Genomic DNA, 27,942 nt, shown 5'->3' with positions numbered 1-27,942 from the left:
ATTTCAACCAAAATAATCTATGAAATTTAACAACAAAAGATTGCTTTAGCCGACCAATGACAGACCATTATCATCAGAAAAGAAGTTGCCCATGTTAGAAATCTTTGTCAGATAAAACATCTTTAGTTCAATAAAAAAAGTTTATGGATGAAAGATCTTTCTTTGAAAGAATGTTCCCAGAATATCTTTCATCCTTTCCCTATGTAACTGAACTTGTACATCCAGTTTGGACAACTGTAACGGCCAATATGGACTAAAATGTGTATGGCCGTGTCTAGGAAATGATTATTCACCAGATGACTGTTTGTTCAACTGCTGTGCAACCATCAACCAACTTCTATCCAATGTGTATGGCCAGCTTTAGAACTTGTTTTAAAGGTGAGGATGTCATGTTAAAGATTTTACTACTTTATATTTGTCAGCACAAATCTAGGACCCTGATAATTATGATATTGTTGGGCCCCTGGATAACAGGCATTTGTTCAACTGAAAGTGAAAAATTCAAGATGGCAGCTGGTGATCACTACTGAGTTTTCACTTGCCCTTAACATATCTTCCAGACAATAAGACCATTATTCATTTCTATGTTTATTGTTCCTTTAAATAGAACATCTTGTTATATAGTATGTAGACTGTGACACAACTAGAAATGACCGGGTCTTACAGCAAATTTTTGAACTGCCTTCCCTTCTCCCCCAGCAACTTTTTTGCAACTCCCGACTCCTGTGCAACCCCTACTCCTGAGGCTAGTCAAGATCGCGCTCTCAGTTGAGACCCGTCAGCCGCTCCGTCAGTTTCCTACAGTCTCACTGTACTATTTGTAATGTCATTGTATAATACTGTTGAGTGGGCCCTGACAATATAATCTTTTAGTCCTCCTCCTAGGTAGGCCCCTTTTAAGTTTGGGTCCCAAAGCAGCCTTTAGTTATGTCCCTGTATGTAGACAATAGCTATTCCTGAACCTTGAATACCTCCATAGAGCAAGGACAAAGTGAGGGCTGGTAACATTTTTGAGCATGTCTCTTGCTGTGACTCTGTGGAAGTATAGAAGGGAAGCTGGCACAAGGATTTCCTGTATATACACAGTCAGGATCAAAGTAAGAGTACAGAGGTCCAGCTATCATACATCTATTCTTACTAATATATTTATCAGTAAACTGGCTATTTTCGCCTTATTTATAAGTTAAATAAATATGATACCCTACAAATCTCCTCAAGAAATATAGATGTTTTATTTTAGCTGCTGAAGTAATCAACGTACCCGAGAAAGTGATTTTATGGTTGTGGTTCTGTGGTACTGTTTACACCCCCAGATGAAAGCTATCCAGCTGAATGTCATATCTGTGGCCTGATTTATTATGCATTGGTAACTTTTGTTATACAGGTAATGCGATATGCAATTCTTAAGGCTACTTTTGCCATATACTTTGGGGTCCAGACCAACATCGACTCAGTCTGCATACCCCGGAATATTAGTGACCCACTGATACTTTCCTGTTTCTCCTAGTTAATGTTATCATGCCATTTTAATATATGGTTTTGTAAAGATATGTATATCAGTTATATTTTATGCCTATTCAGCACTGATTTTCTTGTGCAGGTGTGTGGTATTCTTTACACGTTTAATGATGATCTCCGTTAATTTGATTCTCAAAATGAATCACACAAAATTCAGGTCCATTACAATCAACTCACTAATCTCCAGAATAAATGAATGCAGAATGTATTTGCTACCAAAATCTAATTACAAAATGTAAACTTCAAACTTTCAGCAATTTACATGTTGTATTTAGTGTTTAGCACTGTCTTCTTGCAGACTCGGGTCCTGGGTTTAAATCCAACCAAGGGCAAAATCTCCACGAGGTTTGTAAGTTCTTGAGGTGTTTCCCACCCTAACAAAAACTTACCAAATATGGGTCCAGCATGTGCCTGACCTGCGTGTGACTGGCTAGTGTGTGACCAATGTAAATGAGGACAGTCTCTGTACAGTTATGTGGTATATGTCCCATAGTTATCCTCTTCCCCCTTCCCCCATATAAAATACCCCCTTCTTTTTGGCCTCAGTAGATGCCCCCATAGTGGCCCCAATAATGTGCCAGTAAGAAGTGCCCCATAGATGCCCCCACAGTGCCCCCCAAAAATGTGCCCCCATAGATGCCCCCCAATCATGTTCCAGTAATACTTGCCCCCATAGATGCCCCCCCAATCCTGTGCCAGTAACAAGTGCCCCCATAGATGCCCCCCAATCATGTGCCAGTACCAGGTGCCCCCATAGATGCCCCCCAATCATGTGCCAGTAACAGATGCCCCCATAGATGCCCCCCAATCATGTGCCAGTAACAGGCTCCCCCATAGATGCTCCCAGGGACGTGCATAGACATTTTGAAGGGCAGGGGCTTAAGTAAAAAAAAAAAAGGGCACTTGTCATAATTTCAAAAAATGTTTGTACCACGAAGCTTACTTGTCTAGAAGTCCTACCTTGTTTTCCATGAATTTTTTGATACTGTATTGTTTTGTGGTGGCGCACAGAAAATAATGTGGTGCTTATAGAACAGACTAGAAGTAGAGGTATACTGTATATTGTGTGGCACAGTGTATGCTGTATGTGTATAACATAAACATATTTCACATGAAAACTTACAATTGCTTGGTCCTTGGGGATCTCGGACACCACTTCAACATTTTCATAATGAGGATTTGGAGAAGGGGCAGTGGGGTCGCAGAGCAGGGAGAGGCTGGTGCTGCTACTATGGGGTTCATACCATGGGGGAGTAATAAAGCCCACCCTAGTGCCACTCAGTAGTAATAATTCTCCTTATAATAGACAGTGCAAAAAATACCCCCTTGTAATGCCCCCAGTAGAGCTAATGTTCCCATCGTGTCCCCCATAATGTGCCAGTATAAAATACCCCTATATAGTGCCCCCAGTAAATGCCCCCATAGTGCTCCTCTCCTCCTTCCTTCTAGTGCCCCCATAATGTACCAGTATAAAATGCCCCATATATAGTGCCCCAGTAGATGCCCTCAGTGTCCCCTATAATTTGCAAGCATAAAAGTGCCCCCCGGAGATGACCCCATAGTACTCCTCTCCCTCCTTCCCCATAGTACCCACCATAATGTGTCCCAGTATAAAATGCCACTGTACAGAGCCCTCCATATAACATACCCCTTCTTTGTGGCCTCAGTAGATGCCCCTATAATGCCCACCAATAATGTGCCGGCAATAAGTGCCCCCATAGTGCCACCTAATAATGTGCCAGTAAAAAGTTCCCCCAATGATTCCCCCCGGCCTTAATGTCACATTGCTCCCCCTCCATCCATGTCACATTTCTCCCCCTCCATGTCACATCACCCCCTTTGTGGCAGCACTCCCCCCCCCCTTTCAATGGCACATTTCTCCCCCTCCATGGGTCTTGCAGCAGCACATCTTACCCCCCCCCCCCATGGCACATTTCTCCCTTTCTATGGGCCTGGCAGCAGAAGCACATCTTACCCCCCCCAATGGCACATTTCTCCCCCTCCATGGGCCTAGCAGCGCAGCAGCACATCTTACCCCCCGGCCCCCCCAAGTACATTTCTCCCCCAACCCCCTCCATGATGGCACAGTGGCACTCACAAGTCACAGACGAGCACTGCATGACACGAGCTCACTCACAGACCGGTAAGCAGTCGCAGTCTCAGTCAGCTCAGCTCCAGACAGACTCCCTGCGTGCCGCCCCACATGACTAGTGACCCTGACTGCAGCGCTGAACACTGCTGCGTGGATGCGCCCCACGGGCCCGGCCTGGCACACTTGCGCTAGTGGGGAAAAAAAAAAGTGCATTAAAGGGGCAGGGGCAGAAGGGGCAGGGGCTCAAGCCCCCTTTGAGCCCTATGTGTGCATGTCCCTGGATGCCCCCCAATCATGTGCCAGTAGTAGTACCATATAAAAAAATAAACACTTATACTTGCCTCCATCAGGCTGGCAGCGATGCCTGCAGCCTATCAGAGGAACGGGGAAGGCAGATGCCTCTCCCTCCCCTGCCCCGCCGCAGCACTTCCATCTGTATCGCTGTCCTGAGGACAGCGATACAGATGACTATGGAGTTGAGCGATTCCACAATCAAGGAATGCCAGGAGTTGTACCTGCAATGATCTGATACTGATAAGTTATCCTAAAGATTGAGCAGTAAAATTTCACTCCCAGAAAACCCTTTTAAGATGACTGAAAACAGTTGCCTGAGCACTATGGCCCCTTTAAACAGAGTTATGGCACCTACAAACAGCTGATCCATAAGGGGCATTACATAGTAACATAGTTTATAAGGCTGAAAAAAGACATCTGTCCACCCAGTACAGCCTGTTATCCTGCAAGCCAATTTTCCTAACTTTAGGGGAAAAAATTCCTCCCCGACTCCAATCTGGCAGTCAGAATAACTCCCTGGATCAACAACCCATCTCTAGGAGCTATAGCCTGTAATATTATTATGGTACACTCCAGAAATACATCCAGGCCCCTCTTAAACTCTTTTAGTGAACTCACCATCACCACCTCCTCAGGCAGAGAGTTCCATAGTCTCACTGCTCTTACCGTAAAGAATCCTCTTCTATGTTTAATATATATATAAAGAGAGCAATCCCGGTGTCGGCACTGCTGCCACATTATAGGGTGCACCTGGAGTCCGTTCGCATGTAATATGTAGAAGACAAAAACGTAGTCTCATTCTGTCGGGCCAACAATGTGTTCACCAAATCTTTGTCAACTTGGTCCTGTACTTTACTAATACAGAATCAAACCTCACTAATCACGCTTGGTTTTTCTCCTTCTTTTACCTCCACCTTTTTCATTTTTGTAAAACTTATACAGATTTAGTTTCTAAACTAAATATACTGTAACCATAAGATTTAGGGAACATGAGAAATCTATTGAGACAGGAATTGGTTCACCGGTGGGAAACGGTGGGAATACTAATAAATGGAGGAGATAGACATCGCATATTACTCTAAAAAGAAGCCTCTTTGATGATAAAAACAAATGCAATGGGACCTTTGGGCCTAAATGATAAGAATGATTTAGCGGTTTTAATTTAATAAGGCATGTAATAGTGTTTTGTTTTTAAATGTATATTTGTATATCGTTGTCATGGTGATGATGTCAGACGCAGTATATAGAGAGGAGCGTCCTGACGCCATCACATGGGAGGCCAGACGAAGCGCGGATTGCCCACACCAGCGACCATGTTTTAAGTTTTAATAAACAAGCTAGAAAGAAAATTGGGTGAGTGCCGCAGGTTTTTGTCTTCTACATATTACCTCTTCTATGTTTGTGCACAAACTTTCTTTCCTCCAGATGCAGAGAATGTCCCATCGTCACAGTCCTGGGGATAAATAGATAATGGGAGAGATCTCTGTACGGACCCCTGATATATTTATACATAGTTATTAGATCTCCCCTCAGTTGTCTTTTTTCTAAAGTGAATAACCCTGATTTTGATGATCTTTCTGGGTCCTGTAGTCCACCCATTCCAGTTATTATTTTAGTTGCCCTCCTCTGAAACCTCTCCAGCTCTGCTATGTCTGCCTTGTTCACAGGAGCCCAAAACTGTACACAGTACTCCATGTGTGGTCTGACTAGTGATTTGTAAAGTGTCAGGACTATGTAATCATCACGAGCATCTATGCACCTTTTGATGCAACCCATTATCTAAATGGCCTTTGCAGCAGCTGCCTGACACTGGTTTCTACAGCTTAGTTTGCAGTTCACAAAAATGTCTAGGTCCTTTTCCATGTCAGTGTTACCCAGTGTTTTACCATTTAGTATGTACTGGTGACTTGCATTATTCCTTCCCATGTGCATAACTTACATTTGTCAGTGCTAAACCTCATCTGCCACTTCTCTGCCCAAGCCTCCAATCTATCCAGATCCATCTGCAGCTGTATACTGTCCTCTTCTGTGTTAATTATTTAGTTACTAATTAATTAGTTTAGTGTCATCTGCAAAAAATTGTTGCCTCTTCTTAGGGAGCATATGGAGGCAGCTCAGCGAGCCCAGAGTCGAGTCTATAATCAGAAAGATCTTTAACCCGGGTGATTGGGTTTTGGTTCTGGTGCCGACCGTGGACCATAAGTTCCTGGCTTGGTGGCAGGGGCCCTACGAGGGACTCGAGAAAATTGGAGATGTAAACTACAAGGTACACCGGCCAGGGCGGCGAGCAGGTTTACCATGTGAATTTACTCAAACCGTGGAAAGAAAGAGAAACCTGTACAGAAGACAGCCCGCGGCCAGGTTTTCTAGGAGAAGAGGTACTGGCCCCTCTATCTAATGCAAGAGAGGCGGCTGCCACAGTTAAAATTGCTGACAGCCTCTCCTCTAAACAGACTCAGGAGGCCAGGAAGTTCGTTAGTCGGAACATGGATGCATTCTCGGACCTCCCTGGATGCAATTCCATAATCCAGCATGACATTGTCACTGAGCCTCAGGCAAAAGTTCAATTAAAACCATACCGGGTATCCGAGGCTCGGCGACAAGCCATATCGGAGGAGGTGTAGCTAATGTTGCAGCTAGACGTCATTGAGGAGTCAAAAAGTGAATGGGCCAGTCCTATAGTATTGATAAACAAGCCGGACGGGACGTTGCGGTTTTGTAACGACTTTCAAAAACGTAACGAGGTTTCCAAGTTCAATGCGTATCCATGCCCCGGGTGGATGAGCTCATCGAGAGGTTAGCCCAGTATTTTCCTGTTTTGGACATCACGAAAGGGTACTGGCAGGTGCCCTTAACGGAGGCTGCCAAAGAGAAAACTGCCTTCATCATGCCTGAGGGGCTGTATCAATATAAGGTCTTACCCTTTGGTCTGCATGGCGCCCCCGCCACTTTTCAGCGACTAATGGACATTGTGCTTCGTCCACATCGTCGGTACGCTTCAGCTTACCTGGACGATATTGTCATCCACAGTACCGACTGGGAAAGTAACCTCCCCAAAGTGCAGGCTGTAGTGGACTCCCTTTGGAAACCTGGCCTAACCACTAACCCAAAAAAATGTGCGATAGGGTTAGAAGAAACTAAGTACCTAAGTTATTGGGCACGGAGTCATCAAACCCCAAGTGAACAAAATAGAGGCGATACGGAATTGGCCCGACCTGTCACCACTAGGCAAATAAAGTAATTCCTGGGAATTACATGAGGTTTGTTCCCCACTTTGTTACTCTAGCTGCGCCCTTGACAGGACTCTTGAAGGGACACAAGTCAACGATGGTTTGCTGGGATGATCGGGCGGAAGAGGCTTTCTCCGCTTTGAAGTTGACCCTGTGCAGGTCCCCGGTTTTGTTGACGCCCGACTTCTAAAGGGAGTTTATAGTACAGACCAATGCCTCCGAAGTAGGCCTTGGTGCTGTACTGTCTCAGGAAGTCAACGGGGAGGAGCATCCCGTTGTCTTCCTCAGCCGTAAGCTCACCCCAGCCGAGACCCGGTATAGTATAGTGGAGAGAGCGTGCCTGGTTATCAAGTGGGAACTAGAATCTCTCCGCTATTATTTATTGGGAGAAAAATTCCGCCTGGTGACTGACCACTCCCCTCTCAAGTGGATGAGCCAGGCCAAGGACAGAAATGCCCGGGTCACCCGATGGTTTCTCTCTCTACAAAACTTTACGTTTTCGGTGGAACACTGGGCAGGCCGGTTACAGGGAATGAGGATGCCCTGTCCCGGGTACACTGGCGTGTGTTCACCCCCTCAGGGTTGAACAAGGGTATGTGACACAGTGAGAGGTTTGGTCTGGGAAAACAGGTATTTTCCTCCCAGCATGTGCCAGGTGAGGTCAAATACCGGACCGGATTTTAAGTGCCAGTCCGAGTTTTGGCAGCACCTGGCAGTCCTTAAATAGGCAGCTGGGCTCAGAAGCGAGGTCTCTGTGTTGGGATCTGAGAGCCTTGTGTCTGGATGAAGGCTTGCTACCTGTTTGGCGTGAAAACAGATTGGTGCTGCTATGCTCAAGGACTCTTTGAAGCAGAATTGCTGCATGGTGTGAATTACCACCAACACTGCAAGGTGACTTTTTGCTTGTTTATGACTGCTTGTTTTGTCACTTGCAGTGAATAAAACACTAAACTGTTTGATCCAAAGAACTTGTTGTTGCCTCTATACTGCGTCTGCTATCCTATCTACCAGAGTGAAACCTCACAATATACTAACCTTTTATATGGTACAGTGTCAAATGCTTTGGAGAAGTCCAGATATACGACATCCATTGATTCGCCGCGGTCAAGTCTAGAACTTACCTCCTCATAGAAACTGATTTGATTAGTTTGACATGACCAATCATGAAGTCATGCTGATATAGCATTATTTGCTTATTTTCATTGAGGTACTCCAAGCTAGCATCTCTTAGAAAACCTTCAAACAGTTTACCCATGACAGATGTTAAACCTACCGGCCTATAGTTTCCGGGCTCAGTTTTTGGATCCTTTTTTGAATATTAGCACCACATTTGCTATGCGCCAATCCTGTGGAACACTCCCTGTCAGTATAGAGTCCTTAAATATCAGAAATAAGGGTCTGGCTATGACATTACTTAATTCTCTTAGGATACGGGGGTGTATGCCATTTGATCCTAGCGATTTGTCTATTTTAATCTTTTTAAGATGCTGCTGTACTTCTTCCTGAACTTTTGAAGGGGAATTTACTTTTTTATCATCTGAATTTCATCTGACAGTTTATTTCCCTCAGTGGATACAGTGGAGAAAAAAATATTTAATAGCTTTGCTTTCTCCGCATTGCTGTCTGCAACTCCCCCCTCATTACTCTGTAAAGGGCCGATACCTTCAGATTTATACTTTTTACCATTTATATAATTGAAGAACATTTTAGGGTTAGTTTTACTCTCTTTGGCAATTAATCTCTTGGTCTCTAGTTTGGCTGCTTTTAATTATCTTTTACATATTCTATTTTTTTTCCTTTATAGTTTTTCAATGCTTCCTGGATCCCCTCCTGATTTAGTGATTCTCTAGTGATTCTTTTTGTCATTTATTGCTTTCTTTACAATTCTATTTATCCACATTTTTTTTTCTTGTTCCTTACCCCTTTTATTCCCATAAGGTATGTACCGCTCACAATTAGATTTTAGGATGGTTTTTAAATATCCCATTTTGTGGCTGTATTTTTATTTTTGAGGACTTTGTCCCAGTTAGTTAGGCCTATGGCCTCTCTTAGTTGGCTAAATTTTGTTTTGTTTTTTTGCTCTTTCCTGAAGAAATACTCTGGGAATCAGACCCCACCAATCAGATACTGGTGACCTATCCCAAGGATCGGTCATTGATATTTAATTCCTGGAAAACCCCCTTTAATTAAAATGTACATTCATTTTTTTTACGCTAACATTTCAAATTGAGTAGAAAAGTAGAACATCTATTTCATTATGTAACTGACTAACCATAAGGGCCTGTTCCTTAAGGTAAAGTTCATGTGAACATTGAACTATGTGTCATCCCTGTGAGATTTGCAAGTCAAAGTGCAGGGTTGGGATCTATTTGTTACTGGAACATTACAAATAGAGAAATAGTGCTCTGCTAAACAGGGCTTAATGTGGCAATGACAAGTATGAGCAAGGGAGCTTTTCAAAATGAGTTCTGAAACTTCATCTCACTTCAGACTAAATCTCTGTAACTTCCTTTTTAGATTTAGTTATTGGCTTATAGAAACTTCCATAAGCTAGTTACTAATGTGTGTCTCTGGAAGGGTTACCTTGGAATGAACTGTCTGGGGTGTATATTTTCATTGGAACATAATTCAGGACTTTTTAGATTTTATTGAATGGGAAATGAAAATATTGCAGAAATTCGCTTTCAATATATTTCTTTAGATATGAAGTAAGTTACATTATACACTTAGGCCTCTTTCACACGAGCGTGTCCGGATAAGGTCTGGATGCGTTGCGGCAAACCCGCGTGAGTAGGTACCCAATTGCAGTCAGTTTTGACTGCGATTGCGTTCCGTTGTTCAGTTTTTATTGCGCGGGTGCAATGCGTTTTGCACGCGTGTGATAAAAAACTGAATGTGGTACCCAGACCCGAACCCGGACTTCTTCACAGAAGTTCAGGTTTGGGTTAGGTGTTGTGTAGATTGTATTATTTTCCCTTATAAATATGGTTATAAGGGAAAATAATAGCATTCTGAATACAGAATGCATAGTACAATAGCGCTGGAGAGGTTAAAAAAAATGTAACTCCCTTTAATCCACTTGTTCGCGCAGTCTTCTTCTTTTAGGAATAGGACCTTTGATGACGTCACTGCGCTCATGATCTTTTACCATGGTGATGGATCATGTGACGGACCATGTGATGATCGTAGTGACGTCATCAAAGGTCCTATTCCTCAAAGAAGAAGACAGAAGAGATGCTGGCTGCGCGAACAAGTGGATTAAGGTGAGTTAAATTTTTTTTTTTTTTTTTTGTACTATGCATTCTGTATCCAGAATGCTATTTTCCTTTATAACCATGTTATAAGGGAAAATAATAATGATCGGGTCTCCATCCCGATCGTCTCCTAGCAACCGTGCGTGAAAATCGCACCGCATCCGCACTTGCTTGCGATTTTTCACGCAGCCCCATTCACTTCTATGGGGCCTGCGTTGCGTGAAAAACGCACAATATAGAGCTTGCTGCGATTTTCACGCAACGCACAAGTGATGCGTGAAAATCACCGCTCATGTGCACAGCCCCATAGAAATGAATGGGTCCGGATTCAGTGCGGGTGCAATGCGTTCACTTCACGGATTGCACCCACGCGGAAAACTCGCCCGTGTGAAAGGGGCCTTAGGGGCCATAGTAAAGCAAATATCTCATCCACTGGTCCTGCAGAAGAAACTCATTAAAGTATAAAAGCATAAAAGTATAGAGACATAGTTAGGAAGCATGTAGAACCATAGACTGGCTGGATTCTGCCCATCTCAGCATTGCACAGAAGTCACTAGAGCAATAGTGTGCAACTACAGCCCTCGTACTGATTTGGATAAAGATACGGCCTTCCCTCAGTGTACAACACATATCCACATAAACACACTCTTCTGCCCTGCCATATTCATTGCAAATGGGAAACATGGAAGAAAAAAAGGTAATCTCACCTTTCTGCTTCAAGACAAAGTGCACTGTTTTATTGGAAACCCTGATGTGACATGTGAGGAAGAAGAGTGACGCACCAAGTAACCACAGATAACCAATACTTTTTAGTTTCAGTCTTTACATAGTAACTCATTGATTTACAACTACAATCCAGATAAAGGACAGGACAGTGGAATAATGAGGTCACTTAAAACAGAAGTACTGGATTTAGTTGAATATTATAAATCAAAGAAAATCATTTAAGAGCTGGAGTCAAGATGAAACCACATGGCTGCCATGTGCCAAACACTTTTCTGACACATTGCTCAGGGTGGTTTTCAAATGAATTATAAACGGCCTGTTTTTGAGGGCAAAATGGCTGTATACCTGCAAATTCGGTGGAAATTACCGTAATGATCAGACCCTTTAATGGTAGTGAGGACCATAAGTTGCTGGACGTCTGGGACACTGCAGTGAAGAAGTCAAAAACTGCACTGATGCTATTCGGGACTGTTAATGGACATAGTTTCTGTGTTTTGTATAGAACTATAATGCAGATTCTGTAGCTCTATATAAACTTTATCAGCAATAGTGTATGAAGATCACATGAATTGTGCAGAGTGATATGTTAAAAGAAAAACTTCAAGGCTTTCGCCACAGAATAAAGCTGGTCACACACTAACGATTTTGAATGGTTAAAAAGGCAATTTTTAGACCATTTTCTACCAACTGTCTGTGCCTTTCCATGACTTAACCTATCATGACTGAAGCAGACCGAATGCAGTTATCTGTTAAAAAGTTAATGGTTGAGTTCAAATTTTTTTTTACGGCTGTTGTGGAGTGCAGTCAGTTGAAATTTCTTCATGCTAAATGACTGTTCTGCCTCAATGGAAGTTCAGAGTAGGCCACAGATCAAGACAGAGATCTTTTGTCAAATTGTCATGCTTTTGTTGTGTCAAACCGCAACCTTCATAGACAACCATGAACGACAAGTTGATCATGTTCCATGCTGCCTTATTTGAAGTTTCTCTGTGATGTAATGAATAGTATTGTAAGAAAAAGAATCAAGTTTAAAGGGGTCCTTAGCGCTAAAGATATTGTTGACCTATCCTATGGATAGGTCATCAATTTCAGATTACAGGCAGTCCAACATTTACCGCCCCACAGTTCAGCTGTTTTGCGTTCCACAGCACCAGGAGCGATAATGTGTACGGAAATAGAGGCAGACAGATCCATACACTGTGTAGTGGCCGAGCTGAGGTACTGCCACTTAGCTCCCTTCAAGTAAATGACAGTTTAGCTTCAGTAGCGCAAGAAACTACACAGTGTATGGAGCCTTCTCTTTCTGCTCCACATGGTTAGTTTCCAGTGCCACAGCAGTCTGAAACAGCTGATTGTTGAGGTGCTGGACAGGGCCGGAGCAAGGAATTTTGGTGCCCTAGGCAGATGAGGAAAATGGTGCCCCCCCCCTTAAAATAACCAACAGGGCCCTCCTAACCTCATAATACACAGTTCAACTGCTGCAAAACATCACAGACACCTCAGCTGCTGCAGAACATCATAATACACCCCTCAGTTGCTATAGAACCTCATAATGCACACCTCTGCTGCTGCAGAACATAATAAAGTCTCATTAGATCTCATAGGAAACATCTCACCTGCAGAACATCATACTAGAAGGTGTGTATTATGATGTTCTGCAGCAGCTGAGGTCTGTATTATAAGGTTCTGAAGAAGCTGAGTGTATTATGATGTTCTGCAGCAGCTGAGGTGTTTGGTAATTCCTCAAATTATAGAATATGTTCTATTCTGTTCTGTATTGTGGTAGGAATAGTATGTTACGTAACACGAGTGAGAAATATGCGTAACACCAGGGGCGTAGCTATAGGGGGTGCAGAGGTAGGAGTCGCTACCGGGCCCAGGAGCCTGAGGGGGCCCAAAGACCCTTGTGCTGCATAAGAAGCCACACAAAGCACTGAGGGAAGGGGGGCCCAAGCCTAACTCTTGCACCAGGGCCCATGACCCTTTAGCTACGCCCCTGCGTAACACGCATGTCTCATCTCATACATTGGGGGCATACTGCTAGGATAAGTCACCTATGCTTAGAACGGAGCCCGCAAAGTGAAGGAAAGTGGACCGTGTGCCCTCCATTCATACCTGACACGCTGGGCTATTTTCCAAAATTCCGCTGAAATTAATGGGAGGCGCACCGCGGAAGAACGGCCACGCTCCATTCACTTCTATGGGGCTGACAGAAATAGCCGAGCCAGCAGTCAGCTGTTTTCGGCGCTCTCACAGGAATGAAAGAAGGGCAGCCGCTCATGCATGGTCCACTCTTCTTTACTTTGTGGGCTTCGTTCTAAATATAGGTGCAGGACCCAGAGGTGGGACGGGACCCACACCTATCAGACATTGGGAGCATATCCTAGCGGTATACCCCCAATGTATGAGATGAGACAATCCCTTTCATCATCACAAGACTAGTAGGGCTGGGCCACTGATGCCTCCCCGAAAACGTGCCATTCCTGCTCATTTATTCTCTGCAGACTGCCACTGTGCCTGCCCTGTCTGTCTTTTTGGCTCACTCTTGCTTGGGTGCCGGCTCCCATATTTCAGGTAAAGGAGCCGGCTCTTTGTACCAAATCAGTCGCGAATGACCCATCACTAGTGACTGCCTGCCTCGCTTCCCACTGTCCTGGCCCTGTACCTAGAATTAGGGAGGAGCTTTCTCCTTCACACTGATGGAAGCCTCATGGTCCATTCATTGACACTGTAAGCTAACTGACAGACCAATGAGTGCTCATATCAGTATGAAGGGGAAGTGTTCATTGCCTACAGGCAGCCCACACTGAGACAGCTTGGCTTTCTTCTCCCCTGCGCTGCCGATGCTTCCTCAAACCCACTCACTTGTCCTACACCCTAACAATGATGCCATCATGTGCAGGTAGCCTGCCACCAGCACTTCTTCCTGCCCTGTCTCTGCCCAGCCCCCTAGCCAGTGATGATGCTATAGATTAGCAGGACCAGAGCTGGCTGAGCGCTTCTTACCTGCTGCCTACCCATGCTGTGATCAAAGGAATCTCATCCGAGCCTTGGTAGGGCACAGAGGAGATACTGACAGAGCGAAGCAGCGTCTGCCCACGCCCGCCTACTCTTTGTCCCGGCCCTGGTGCTGGATTTCGGACCCTCACCATTCTGATATTGAGGCCCTATCCTGAGGACAGGTCATCATATCCGTTGTCCTCTCCAGTTCACAAGCTCATGTTTGTGACACCGGTCAGACACCGGCTTGTCCAATGTAGACCTGTGTAGCTGCTGCCTTCTGTAGTGGGATGATCAGGTTTCAGAATAATACAAGGTATAATGTAGGTGGGTACTCCTGTCAGACTGGTGAAGAAGGATTATGATTCATATTATATACCTGAATCTTGTCATTTTTTTAATTGCTTTTGTAGACTTTCTAGGTGTGACAAAATACAAATGTGTGACAAAATATAAAACTAGTTTCAGCAGGACTATAATAAATGTCTTCATATAATTAACAAAAGAGAAAAGTGAATAATTGTATTCTTTTAGGCTGAGACCACAGGTTCTTCTACTCCGAGATGCAAAACCTTTAATGACCAAACCAAACCCTTAAACATGGCACTAATCCTATTCATTAAAGGGAACCTGTCACATTAAACATGGTTTCTGGGATGCAGGCAGCATATTACAGAGCAGGAGGGGCTGAGCAGATTGATATACAGCCTACTCTGTATGACTGTGCATATGGAGATTAGTGTTGAGCACGAATATTTGAAAAGCAAATTTTTATCGCGAATATCGGCACTTCAAGAATTTGCAAAATATTTAGAATATAGTGCTATATTTTTGTAATTATGAATATTCATTTTTTTTATTTTATTTTTAACGCAGTACACATTAGGTGATCATCCCTCCCTTTTTCTAGCTTGTGGGCCAATGAGAAGGCTTTGTCACAGCTTAGCAACATACCTAGAAACCAATAGAAAAGTTGCCTGCCCCTAACTATACAAGTTGCACGTATTGCAAAAAAATATGTGCATAATTAATTGCCGAAAATTCGCAAGCGCAAATATATTGGAGCACGCTATCTGCATATAAAGCTATTCTAATGTTCTGCCGTGTCAACCATTTTCTACAGTCTCCGGAAACTTATACCAGCTTGAAAACTGTAGCATAAGTGACCCACGCCGGTATTTTGCGCGCATTACGCGAATAATACATTGACGATTTTCGCAATGAAGAATATAATCTCAAATTCACGAATATATGACAAATATTCTACAAAATATTCGTGAAATATCGCGAATTCGAATATTGCCCCTGCTGCTCAACACTAATGGAGATGTCATTGTTAATGACTGTGGCACACGCCACGAGTCCAGGTTTACATTTATTATGAAATCTATTTATGCATGCACCGCTACTCAAAGTATCAGTGCATGTGCGAGACTAATGAAGTGTCGCATTAACGGCAGCCATCTTGAAAGAGCCTTATTGGATCCAACACTTTTTAATGCATAGAACGATATAAGGATAATAATGAACATGAATAATGCAGATGAATGAATTGGGTTCGTCCACAGCAGGGCAAATCAAATTCGCTCATCAATACATCTTCCTTTTGACTCCAAAGCCCAGACTGAGCAGGAATTTAAATTTAAGGGGTTGTCCCATCTCCGAGTCTCCACAGCAAGATGGGATTAATCATCGCCAGCACCACATGCCTGGGCTTACGGAAAGAGCCAAGCAGGCCAACACTCCACTGTTTCCGTAACTCCAATTGTATTGAATTGGAGCTAAGCAAGCAGAGTAGCACAACAAGCTCTGAAACTGCAATGCATATTGCATTGTCAATGTGAATGATATGCAGTCATGAATGATAGTAAGATCAGTTGAGCTCAGTTAATTGCATTTTTCAACATTTGCACCAAAATGGTCCACCAGCTCTGTAAATGTCTGATAATCTTCTAAATACTTCTCATAAATAGTATATGTGGCTAGAGATGGCGTTGCGGATCGCCCGGTGGTTGTTTTGCATCGCTTTGTCCGCCGGCGCCATAGCCTTTTGCATTGTGCCGAACTTTGACCCATGACGCATCCAACAGGACAGCCAATTCAGACGTTTCAGCACATGGATACACCCCCTGCCCTATAAATAAACCCGATCTGGCCGCCATTTTACATTCAGTCTTTTGCCAGTGTAGGGAGAGGTTGCAGTGTGGAGCAGGGACAGACAGACAATTGCAACTTGTGTTATATACCAGTTGCCCCCCCCCCCCCAAAAAAAAAAACTGATTGAGGCAGGGTTTGATATACCTATGATATAATTTCTATATAGTGCATTTGTATTGTAAAACAAAACATGCAATGTAACAGCTCTCTGCAAACCAAATAAAGTACAAAAATGCATATTAATTGCTAATGGTATACTTATAAATTAGAGATGCTTGGCAAATACATTTTGTACAAAATTATTTTTGAGCCCGTCTGCCGCACGTCAAGGCGATCTCTGTAAGACTGGTTCCTAACACTAAATTCTACCTGTTATGTGCCATGACGGCTACCATACAATTCAGGGATTGTAGGTTCCACATGCACCTATAATTTAATTTATATATAGTGCATATGCAGCATTTGTGTGCGGTTCTGCTGAGATACCGCAGCTATACAGAGGGACAAACGCTACTGGAACATCTAATTTCAACTGGTGTGATATACCAGTTGCCCCCCAAAAAAGCTGATTGAGGCAGGGGTGTGATATACTTATAATAAAATGTATATATAGTGCATTTGTATTGTGCAGCATTTGTGTGCGGTTCTGCTTAGATACCACAGCTATACAGAGGGAGAAACGCTATTGGAACAACTAATTGCAACTAGCGTGATATACCTGTTGTTGCCCTAAAAAAACTTATTAATGGGTTTGATATACCTGCTTCCAGCCAATAATTATTAAGGGGTTCTATATACCTGCTTCCACAAATACTGCTCTTCTATAGGGACTTTCTCACAGGGTCATTTTGAAAATGACAGGCAGAGGAAGAGGCAGGCCATTCCACAGGGGTGATAGGGGTCGGGCAGGTGCACCAGGCTGGAGCCTAAGTGGGAAGTTGGAGAAGGTGCGTGCGATTACGTCAAAGGACGCACCAGAGTTGGTTGAGTGGCTCACTCAGCCTTTCGCTTCTGCACCCTCCTCATCCTCTGTATCTGCACCCTCCTCACTCTCTGCTGTGTGCACCCCCAAAGACACCACCACCACAGCCCCTCCACTCGAGTCAGAGGAATTATTTTCCCATCAATTTCCAGACCTTACCAATGCACAGCCATTCTTGGCATCGTATGAGGAAGAGGAGGTAGCAACGGCCGCCACCCAGCGGTCTGACAACAATACCCAGATCAGCCCAAGGAGGGTGGTCCCCGCTGTTGCTGTCTACTCCGAGATCTCTAATGTCAGTGTTGGTGAAGGTGACGATGATGACGTGTCAATGGACGTCACGTGGGTGCCCACAAGAGAGGCAGGGGAGGGGAGTTCAAGAGGGAGAGAGAGAGCAGCAGATTGGGAGGAGAAGCAGTCAGAACTCGCAGTGCACAGTAGGCAAAAAGCAGACTGCAAATGAATCTGGAGCGAGCCATCCACCATGCACAGTCACATCTGATGCTCCCAGGACGCTGGCACATGGCTCTGCAGTGTGGCCTTTGTTTAACTGTCAACTCATAAGTCACGGTAAGTCCAACACTCACCTAGGGACGACTGCCTTAAGAAGTTGATGACTCCGGATAACCCTCTTGCCCAACGGCTGAGTGCCAGCTTGTTGGAACTGCTAGCCCACCAACTAGCGCCATATCAACTGGTGGACTCGGAGGCCTTTAGAAAATTTGTGGCCATTGGCACACCGCAATGGAAGGTCCCCGGAAGGAAATATTTCACCCAGAAGGGCATCCCAGAGCTATATGGCCATGTTCAGCGGCAAGTGAATGTATCTGTGGCACACAGTGTCGGTGCCAAGATACATCTGACCACAGACACGTGGTCTAGCAAACACGGGCAGGGAAGGTACATAACTTTTACTGCCCACTGTGTGTACCTTCTGACGGCCGTCAAGCATGTAACCCGTGGCACCCGTGTGGATTTGGTGTTACCGCCACGGATTGCATGCAGGCCTGCCTTTTCTTCTCCTCCTCCTACTTCATCCTCCCTCTCCTCCTCGGCTGACTCCTCCTTTTCCACTGCTACCGCCTCTTCTGCTGCACCCCCCAAGCTCCCCAGAACCTGTTTGACGTGCCAGGAGAGACTTTGCCATGCTGTGCTGCGGCTGTTGTCCCTGGAATCCAAGAGCCACACTGGTCCTGCACTCCTTTCAGCTCTGCGGTCACAGGCTGATCAGTAGCTAACCCCGCTCAATTTGACAGTTGATAAAGTGGTGTGCGACAACGGTGCCAATCTGCTGAGCACGCTGAAACAGGACAAAATTACACACGTGCCGTGCATGGCACACGTCCTGAACTTAGCGATTCGTTGCCAAATACCCCGAGGTCCAGGACATCTTGCGGCAGGCCAGAAAAATATCTCGCCATTTTAGAAGATCTTAGACGGCCATGGCTCGCCTTGCTGACGTTCAGCGGCGACACCACTTGCCCGTCAGACGTCTGACTTGTGACTGCCCGACGCGCTGTAACTCCACCTTGTATATGCTTGATAGGTTGCTCCAGCAGACTACCTGTACGAACTCTCTGGCAGGACATTTTCTGAAGAGCTTGGTTTTTTTTTTTCACTGCGCCAGTGGCTGCTCATGCGCGATGCATGCAGACTTCTGCGGCCATTTGATGAGATCACCAAACTGGTCAGTCACAGCCAGGGCACCATCAGTGACATCGTACCTTGCGCCTTCTTTCTGGAGCGTGCATTGCGTCGTGTCATTAATCAAGCTGTCGAGGAGCAGGAAGATGAGAAACTAGCAATGCTGAATGAATTCCCAAGGGGGGCTAATCCACCTGAGACAAGTCAGCAGGATTCTGAAGAGGAGTCAGAGGAGGATGATGCCTGGGGGAGGATGAGGAGGATGAGCAAGAAGAGCAGGCTTTGAGGGGGACTTTAAACTTTTCGGGGATCCCTGGTGTTGTCCCTGGCCGATAAGCAGGAGCCAGGGCGCTCCACCGCTTCCAATTTAATGCAAAGGGGGGCCTTCATGCTCCAGTGTTTGAAGAGGGACCCCCGTATAAAACGCATAAAGGCCAAGGACCAGTACTGGGTGGCAACGTACTTAGACCCCCGGTACAAACACAAAATGGCAGACATGTTACCAGCATCACAGAGGGGTGTCAGAATGCAGCATTCTCAGGCCTTGCTGCGAGAGATGCTGCATTCTGCTGTTGCGGGCGCTGGCAAAGGAATTTCCACCCACAGTGAAACAGGTGCTGGTACCAATCTTACCGCGCCTGCATGAAGAGGGCGGTTTGAAGATGTGTTGGTCACTTCAGATATGAGATCACTCTTGCAGCCAACCCATCGACAGCTGCCCTCCGAATCCAGCATCAGAGAACGCCCAGACCGACAGCTTTCTGACTACATCGGGTTAACGGCTGATGTGGCTGCTCTGAGAAGCGAGGAACCTCTGGACTACTGGGTGTGCAGGCTTGACCTGTGGCCAGAGCTGACACAATTTGCCATGGAACTCTTGGCTTTCCCCTCGTTGAGTGTCCTGTCCGAAAGGATGTTTAGTGCAGCAGGGGGGACCGTGACTGATGAGCGCACTCGCCTAGCTCACAACAGTGTGGGCTATCTCACATTTATAAAAATGAATAAGGCATGGATCTCGGAATTCCACACCCGTGATGACCACGTTTAATTGAATTTCCTCATGCTAGACGACACATATCCGCCACCACCCAGAACAAATAATAAAAGGCCTTTTCTGTCCGGTAAATGCCTAATGTTTGGGACCTCGGAGGAATTCAACACCTGTGACGACCACGTTTTATCGAATTTCAACTATTATAATTTGGGGGTTTTTCAAAGGGGGGATTTTGTTAGCCATGTTTTTAATCCATTTTTATATTTTTTGTTCTTTTAAAGGGAGTCTGTCACCGCATTTTTACATTATAGACCGCTTACATAGCGCTGTAGCATAACTGTAGATGATTCAAATGGTACCTTTGTTGTGTTCTTGTGAAGTTCACCCGAGGCAAAAATTGACTTTTATTCGTATGTAATTGAGGGCTCGCAAGTGCCCAGGGGCGGCGTTCACTTCTTTGGAGCGCAGGCTGCTCTGCCTTTTTTACTCATATGCACGCCCCAGCCTCTGCCTCTGCCAGTCCTTCTCTTCCCTTGCGTCCTCCTTCTCTCCCAGCGAGATCCCAGGCCTGTGCTCTCCCTCTCTGGGCCGGGGCATGCTCACTGCGATGCCCATTGTGGGCACGGCCTCACTATATCAGGAATATTAGATTTAAACTTGGCTGTACACATTCAATAGTTCTCAACTCCACTGGAAACATGCACACATGGATCAGATGAGCATACTTGTTTATTTTAATGGAAAGAAGGGAATGGTCTTTTCTGATACATCTGCCATCAGTAGGCTCCCATATGTGTTATATAGTCGCCCAATCCCAACCTTTTAACTAACTTGTATGTAGCTTAATTCTATATGTAAACCAATGTTCAAAGATGAAGATTTTAATATCCTACACTGACAATGTCAAAATCCAGACCATAGTTCAACTGAGAATTTACAGCTGGACGTGAAAGTAGCTGCTCACTTATGGTCCCTCCACAATTTGTTTAGTTTTACAGGAATGTGAGGCATTACTCATATACATTATAATAAGCTGATAAGAGACTATTCACACAGACTCAAAGTTGGAATCTGTCAAGGGTATCTCTACTATCACACTGAGTTCAAGGGGTTGCCAGGTTTAGACAAAGTGTGGCCTTCAACAAACTTAAAAGTGCGGCCCCAAATGCAGAAATATCGTACCTACAACACAGTCACACTATATACTGTAGTCACTATACAGTACTAACAATATCACCACTATACAAGGCCTAGATAATAAAGCCACACCTTAGCATTACCACTCCAACAGTGACTCAATACCATCATACTGTGAATGCATAAACATCATATAAATGTACAAGTACCAATATCATCACCATACAGTGACCACATATTGTTATATACCATTTCTACACTGGTGCCCTGCAGACTGGGATTACAGTACATTTAGAAGGAATGACTCACAGGTGATGTATACATCTTTTCCACCTGACCCAGTCCACCATGTAGACTTCTTCCAGCCACAACTTGTGTCTGGAGAGTTTGCAACACAAACATAATTGGTTCCTTATTTCTCCACCACCCTCCCATCCTGTTAATTACCCAGATTTTGTGCCTGTTGCTACCCTTATTACTGTACCTACTTTATTGCACAGTGAACCCAAATGCTGTACTTTAGAAATAATGATGTCATAACTATATTTAGTCCCCCCAAAAAGTGCCACATGTGAACAGAATAGCAGCAGAAAGATAGTGCCCCCAACAATTGTAGTGCCAAACAGTGCTACAGACATTAATTGTGCTCCAGATAGTAATAGTGCACCACATACTAAAATTGAACACCTTGTGTTCCATAAAATAATAAACTACTAGTGATATTCTCAAAGTCCCCAAGCAGTCATTGTTCCCATTTTAGGTCTCATACAGTAAAAGTACTTATCATAGACTGCTTTCACATTGGCACTAATTATATATGTTGTTTGGCTCCATTGTAGGATCAGAACAATGAAGATAACAGAAGTGCTGGATCCAGCATATAACTGAAACTAGTGGCGCCAGATGGATCCTATTGACTAGAATAGGCTCCATTAGGTTTCTATTAGAGAGGTTTTCATATTACCACAGAAAATAGTCGTGCATGCAGGACTATTTTGTCTAGTATTTTTGATGGACCCAAACTGAGCCTCCCACACAGATATGAACTCAGCCTTAGTGAAGCTGGTTTTTCATTGACAGTATTGTCATACAATTATCCATATTGTGTACCGACTACACTGTGGATATAAATCTGGCTACAGACATATTGATACACATCAGTGTAATCAGGAACATGGGATTTTAACCTCATTGTTGACTGTATCGGAGGTTTTTAATGATCATGTATAAAAGTGAATCAAGTATTAGGTGGTAAGGAGATTTTTTCACCCATTGTGGTCACATGAATGGGTGATCTGTGTATCATGTTAATGCCCCACACAATAATATTGGCAGCTTTGACAACTATATGTCCCCTTTCTGCCACAGTACAGTAATAATGCTCTCCTTTTGTGCCTCCTAGAAAACAGTAGTATTGTTGGCCTGTGGGGGGCACAAAGAGTTTGTTAATACTGCTTATGGACACAAAATGTGCATCATTATTAGTACAAATCCCTTTCTGCCCAAAATAGTAATAAGAACCCACTTTGAGCTCCCACACAATAAAAATGCCCACCCTTGTGCTCCCTAATAAGAAATAGTTCCTGCTCATTGGAAAATCATGCCTCCCAGTACAAATTCTACTCGCTTTACCCCAATCCTACAGAAAGCGTAGCAAATGAGGACTCTTCTGGCCTGTGAATTCAGTGTCCCTGGGCATTCTGTGTGCGGTTTTGTAAGCAACATGTGGCCTAGAGAATGGCCGTGTCAGGGTCTATGGCTCCGTGCTCTGCCATAGGAAAGAGGTGCTCCCCCTATAAAGGGGAATCAGGGTAAATGTCCATTGTCCAGATCTACAAGGGTGCTCCTGTGGGAATGGGGCCCTAGGTAATTGCCCGCTTCTAATGCCAGTATTGTTTAGAGTTGGGGAATAATTATGCCTTGAATTATTTGTGTTTATTACTTGTAATGGTTATTGATACTTTGAAAAAACATGTTCTCACTTTAAGGGTCCATTCACACGTCCGTAATTTGGGTCCGCATTTCCGGGATCCGCATCCGCATTTTCGGGATCCACATCAGTTTTTTCGGGATCCGTTTTTTCGGGATCCGCAATTCCGTTCCTGAAAAAAATAGAACATGTCCTATTCTTGTCCGCAATTGCGGACCAGAAAAGGCATTTTCTATTATAGTGTCTGTGATGTGCGGTCCATGTTTTGCGGATCTGCAAAACACTCAGGGGCGTGTGAGTGGACCCATAGGCCTTTTTCACATGACCGTTTTTTTTTTCCCATTTACGGGACGTTTTTTGCGTTCCGTATACGGTCCGTATGCGGTCCGTATACGGAACCATTCATTTCAATAGTTCCGCAAAAAAACAGAATGCACTCCGTATGCATTCCGTTTCCGTATTTCCATTTTTCTGTTCCATTGAAAGATAGAACGTCCTATTATTGCCCGCAAATCACGTTCTGTAGCTCCATGGGTCCAAGTCAATGGGTCCGCAAAAAAAACGGAACACATACAGAAATGCATCCATATGTTTTCCGTATCCGTTCCGATTTTGCGGAACCATCTATTGAAAATTTTATGCCCAGCCCTGCAGGAACAGGACCTGTGGTGACGTCACTCCGGTCATCACATGATCCATCACCATGGTAAAAGATCATGTCATGGACCATGTGATGACCGGAGTGACGTCACCACAGGTCCTGTTCCTGCAATGAATGCTCACCACAGGTCCTGTTCAGCAAAGGAGACAGACGAGAAGCCGGGCTGCGCGATCAACTGGACTAAGGTGAGTTAAAAAAAAATTAACCCTCCAGCGCTATTTACTATGCATTCTGTATTCAGAATGCTATTATTTTCCCTTATAACCATGTTATAAGGGAAAATAATACAATCTACAGAACACCGATCCCAAGCCCGAACTTCTGTGAAGAAGTTCGGGTTTGGGTACCAAACATGCGCGATTTTTCTCACGCGAGTGCAAAACGCATTACAATGTTTTGCACTCGCGCGGAAAAATCACGCGTGTTCCCGCAACGCACCCGCACATTTTCCCGCAACGCCTGTCTGAAAGAGGCCTAACAATGATCTGCGATGTTAAATGGGTTTTCCCACTTGAGACATTTATAGCATATATACAGGATGTGAGTCCCACCTCTGGAGTATGAAAATGATGTGCTGTTCTGAAGATAGATTGTGGTCCCACCCCTGGGACCTGTTTCTATGAGACATTTCTGGTATGTTATGTGGCTATGCCATAAATGTTTACGGTGAGAATACATCTTTAATAAACTTGAATAACCAATAGGCCAATATGTTCTAGTACTGATAATATCACATTCCACTATGCTGTTTTTTCTTTTCAAATACCTTGCCAGACCTGTTGTGTGATATATTAATCATTTGTGGTATGTGGCTCTAGGAACGCGGTGCACACCCTGGAGTGTCCCTGTTACATAATTGCACTTGCGCAGACTCTACCTTCCTTCATTTGATAAATCTCAGCCTTATAACAGCATTTGCAGTAAACTGGACAAGAGGATTATGTTCTTTGTACGATGTTTGTTTTAAGAGCTGCTGTAATAAGTTGTGTCCCGTCTCAAGTGTAAATGATCTTACATGGTTGTAAGCAACATTAATCCTGTGTACAATGTAATAGATTTTTTTCACAAAGGCAAAACCTGCAGCCGGTAAGGAAAGCCTTAATCTCCTATCACTAAGGCCTCCTGCACACGACCGTTTCCTCCCCCCCCCCCCCGTTACTGGCCGTTTTTTGCGTTCCGTATACGGTCTGTATACGGAACCATTCATTTCAATGGTTCCGTAAAAAAACTGAATGTACTCCATATGCATTCCGTTTACGTATTTCAGTTTTTGGAAATGGGTCCGCAAAATGGGTCCGCAAAAAAACTGAACACATACGGAATTGCATCCGTATGTCTTCCGTTTCCGTTCGGTTTTTTGCGGAACCATCTATTGAAAATGTTATGCCCAGCCCAATTTTATCTATGTAATTACTGTATACTGTATATGCCATACGGAAAAACGGAACAGAAACGGAAACACGACGGAAACAAAAAACGGAACAACGGATCCGTGAAAAACGGACCGCAAAACACTGAAAAAGCCATACGGTCGTGTGCAGGAGGCCTAAACACAAACATAGAAGATGCTAATAAGCCTTCATGAACAAATAAAAGACAATAAGTGTGGTGGGACATCCTCTTCCCCCCCCCCCCCCTCGCCAAACACCCCCATTTTGGGAAAGTGGTGAGGCTGGCAGAAAACCGCCACTTTGCAACTTTTTCCCCCCACAAAAGTGGCATCTCCTAATGATAAATCGGGCCCATAATCTACTCATAACCACTTTTATATCCTCTTAATCACAACTGCATGTCATTTCTATAATACCGTTCATTACTGACTTCCAGTTACTGTAAAAACATAAAAAATTTACATGGAATAGGAAGTAATGAGCTTGTTAAACTGCTAAGTAAGGGAAGGGGTGGGGTTGAGTAGAAAAATACCTTTTGTGTAGCTTATAACATCCAGAGTAGTGTGAATATGAACTGTTATTCTGCTAGGTTCTGCCCTTGCAAGTGCACTGGAGGTGGATCTGAGCTAAGAAGTGCTGCCATAGGGAAGTGAGTGGACGATGGGGGTGGTAGTTGTAGCTTTGAAGGTGATGGTACTACTCCCATGCAGTGAAAGGAGGCGCACATCTATCTTTCCTTGGGTCCCACCCTGGTATTGGGATCCTTGATGTAGAAGGATTAATTTGGGTGCAAGCAGGGTCAGTGGATACTGAAGACAATAATCCGGTCGTTGGTTGTAATAAACAAAGTCTCTCTTTATAGGTTGATGAAAGGGATTGTAGTACAAGTAGCAGCAAGGCACAGTTCCAAAGTACATCACAGTGCAATACCGCAGCAGTGGTCATGCATACACACTATATAAAAAAGCACCAGCCTATGTGAGCTCCCACGGCCCTGACCACCAGAGAGGCCGACACTTTTTCTGGTAGTGTGCAAGCATGGCAGTTTATTATGTGATGGAAAAATGAATCCAGGCAGCTCAGGAGACAATATGGACAATCACAATACATCAGTAACTGCCTTGTATTAACTTTCTCTACATGATAAATGCCATTTGCTGAAGTGAGATAACCCCTTTAAAGCTCCATCACAGAGTTTGTCACAAATAGCACTGAAATAACGTTCTCCTGAATGGAAGCCTAACAGGTCCAATTATATTCAATGGGATCTGCCTTCCTATCGATTATGTGCCGAATCTGTCACTTCCTTTATTTTAATTCTTCTGCCGCTATAATGGAGAAAAAATAAAATAAAAAATAGTGCTGATCTGAAGGAGCCCTAAGGGTCCATTCACACTTCCGCAATCTGTTCCGCATTTTGCGGAATGGAATTGCGGACCCATTCATTTCTGTGGGGCCGCACGATGTGCTGCCCGGATCTGGAAATGCGGACCCGCACTTCCGGGTCCGCAATTCTGATCCCGAAATAAATAGAACATGTCCTATTCTTGTCCGCAATTGCGGACAAGATTAGGCATTTTCTATTAAGTGCCGGCGGTGTGCGGTCCGCAAAATGCGGAACGCACATTGCCGGTGTCCGTGTTTTGCGGATCCGCGGAACCGCAAAACACACTTGGATGTGTGAATGGACCCTAACTCTATTAAGAGTAATTAACCCTTTGCACAAGTCCTTCTGGGGTACTGCATCTGTATTGAGCTGCTTCATAGCTCCGCCCCTTTGTTACGTGTGACAGCTGTGGTTGGTCTCCTGGTTGGATGCTACTGCTATCACTCTAAAGCAGTCTAAATGCAGAAAGAAAATATCAAGTCACAGAGAAGCTCACCTCCTGAGCACTTGCAGGAGCAAAAATGTGGCAGAAAAAAAATCATATTCACACTACTCCTTTTTTGTGTAGCTTATATTCTGTTGGTACTGCTCTCCCCAATTCCTACCTAGTGCTATCAGCAGTTTAGCAAATACTGTAACATACTAAATGTACTGTACTTCAGTGACGGCAGTATACAATAAGTACTGTATGTTCCAGTAAGAATAATATACAGAGAATAATAATACATGCAAGGAAAATGGAAAAAAGCACATTAAACACAGTATAGACTGCATTGAATATTCATTGTACATACTGTATTCCCAGTATACTAATTCTCTATGGGATATAATATACTGTCCTCCTGGTAAAGTTCTTGCCGTAAGGAGAGTATAAATAAAATAAGTATACCATGAAGATAAGGAACTGTATGTTTACTATGTTGACTGTGTATGCTTTCTGTAGTCTGTCTAACTGTATAAAGTGTGCATTGTAGCCACTGTAAGGACTTTACAGTCATGGCAATTTATCAGGAATATTTGGTAAAAAGCGTGTATTATGACAAACCCATATAATAAACATTTGCTAAGACAGGTGCACTCTGCGGTCTTACTAAACCCTCAAAACTGATGTTAAAATTGAGAGATTAGCCAACATATCCTACTGTGGAGGACATGTCTGAGCCCGAGCACCGCGCCAAGGTTCTCAAATAGCTCGAGTCGGGACCTAACACTAACTTACCTGGGGCCGTAAAGGCAATACCAGGAGCCAGTGGCAAATTACAGGAGCGTAAAGGGTCCGACTCATAGCCAACTCACCAGTTACCTCCAGCATGTAGCCATGCTTGCAATGGAGGAGGGAGGGAAGTCTGCGAGTCCCACTCAGGACTGGCTGATATGTCCCAGGCTTTACAGGTGCACCTAAATGTGGCCTGTGGATGGAAAACAGGCACATTTAAATTGAGTTTATACACTTCCAAACATTTTTGCTGGGATCGCCATTAGAAATGAGCTACAAGTGTAGTATTTGCTTCCCCTGTATAGACATGCACAACTGCATATGGCTTT

The 27,942-nt window shown here is 44.2% G+C and overlaps 1 protein-coding gene across 2 annotated transcripts in view; it reads left to right on the top strand.

Annotated features, from left to right (window-relative positions):
* The window catches only part of LOC120985766 (myocardial zonula adherens protein), a 132,879-nt gene that overhangs the window by 13,301 nt on the left and 91,636 nt on the right, over nt 1-27,942 (top strand). The gene's annotated exons all lie outside the window — the stretch shown is intronic.

Source organism: Bufo bufo, chromosome 1, assembly GCF_905171765.1.
Source record: "Bufo bufo chromosome 1, aBufBuf1.1, whole genome shotgun sequence".
Taxonomy (NCBI): Eukaryota; Metazoa; Chordata; class Amphibia; order Anura; family Bufonidae; genus Bufo; species Bufo bufo.
The sequence above is the reverse complement of the archived record's forward strand: the minus strand, read 5'-3'. Positions and strand labels throughout refer to the sequence as shown.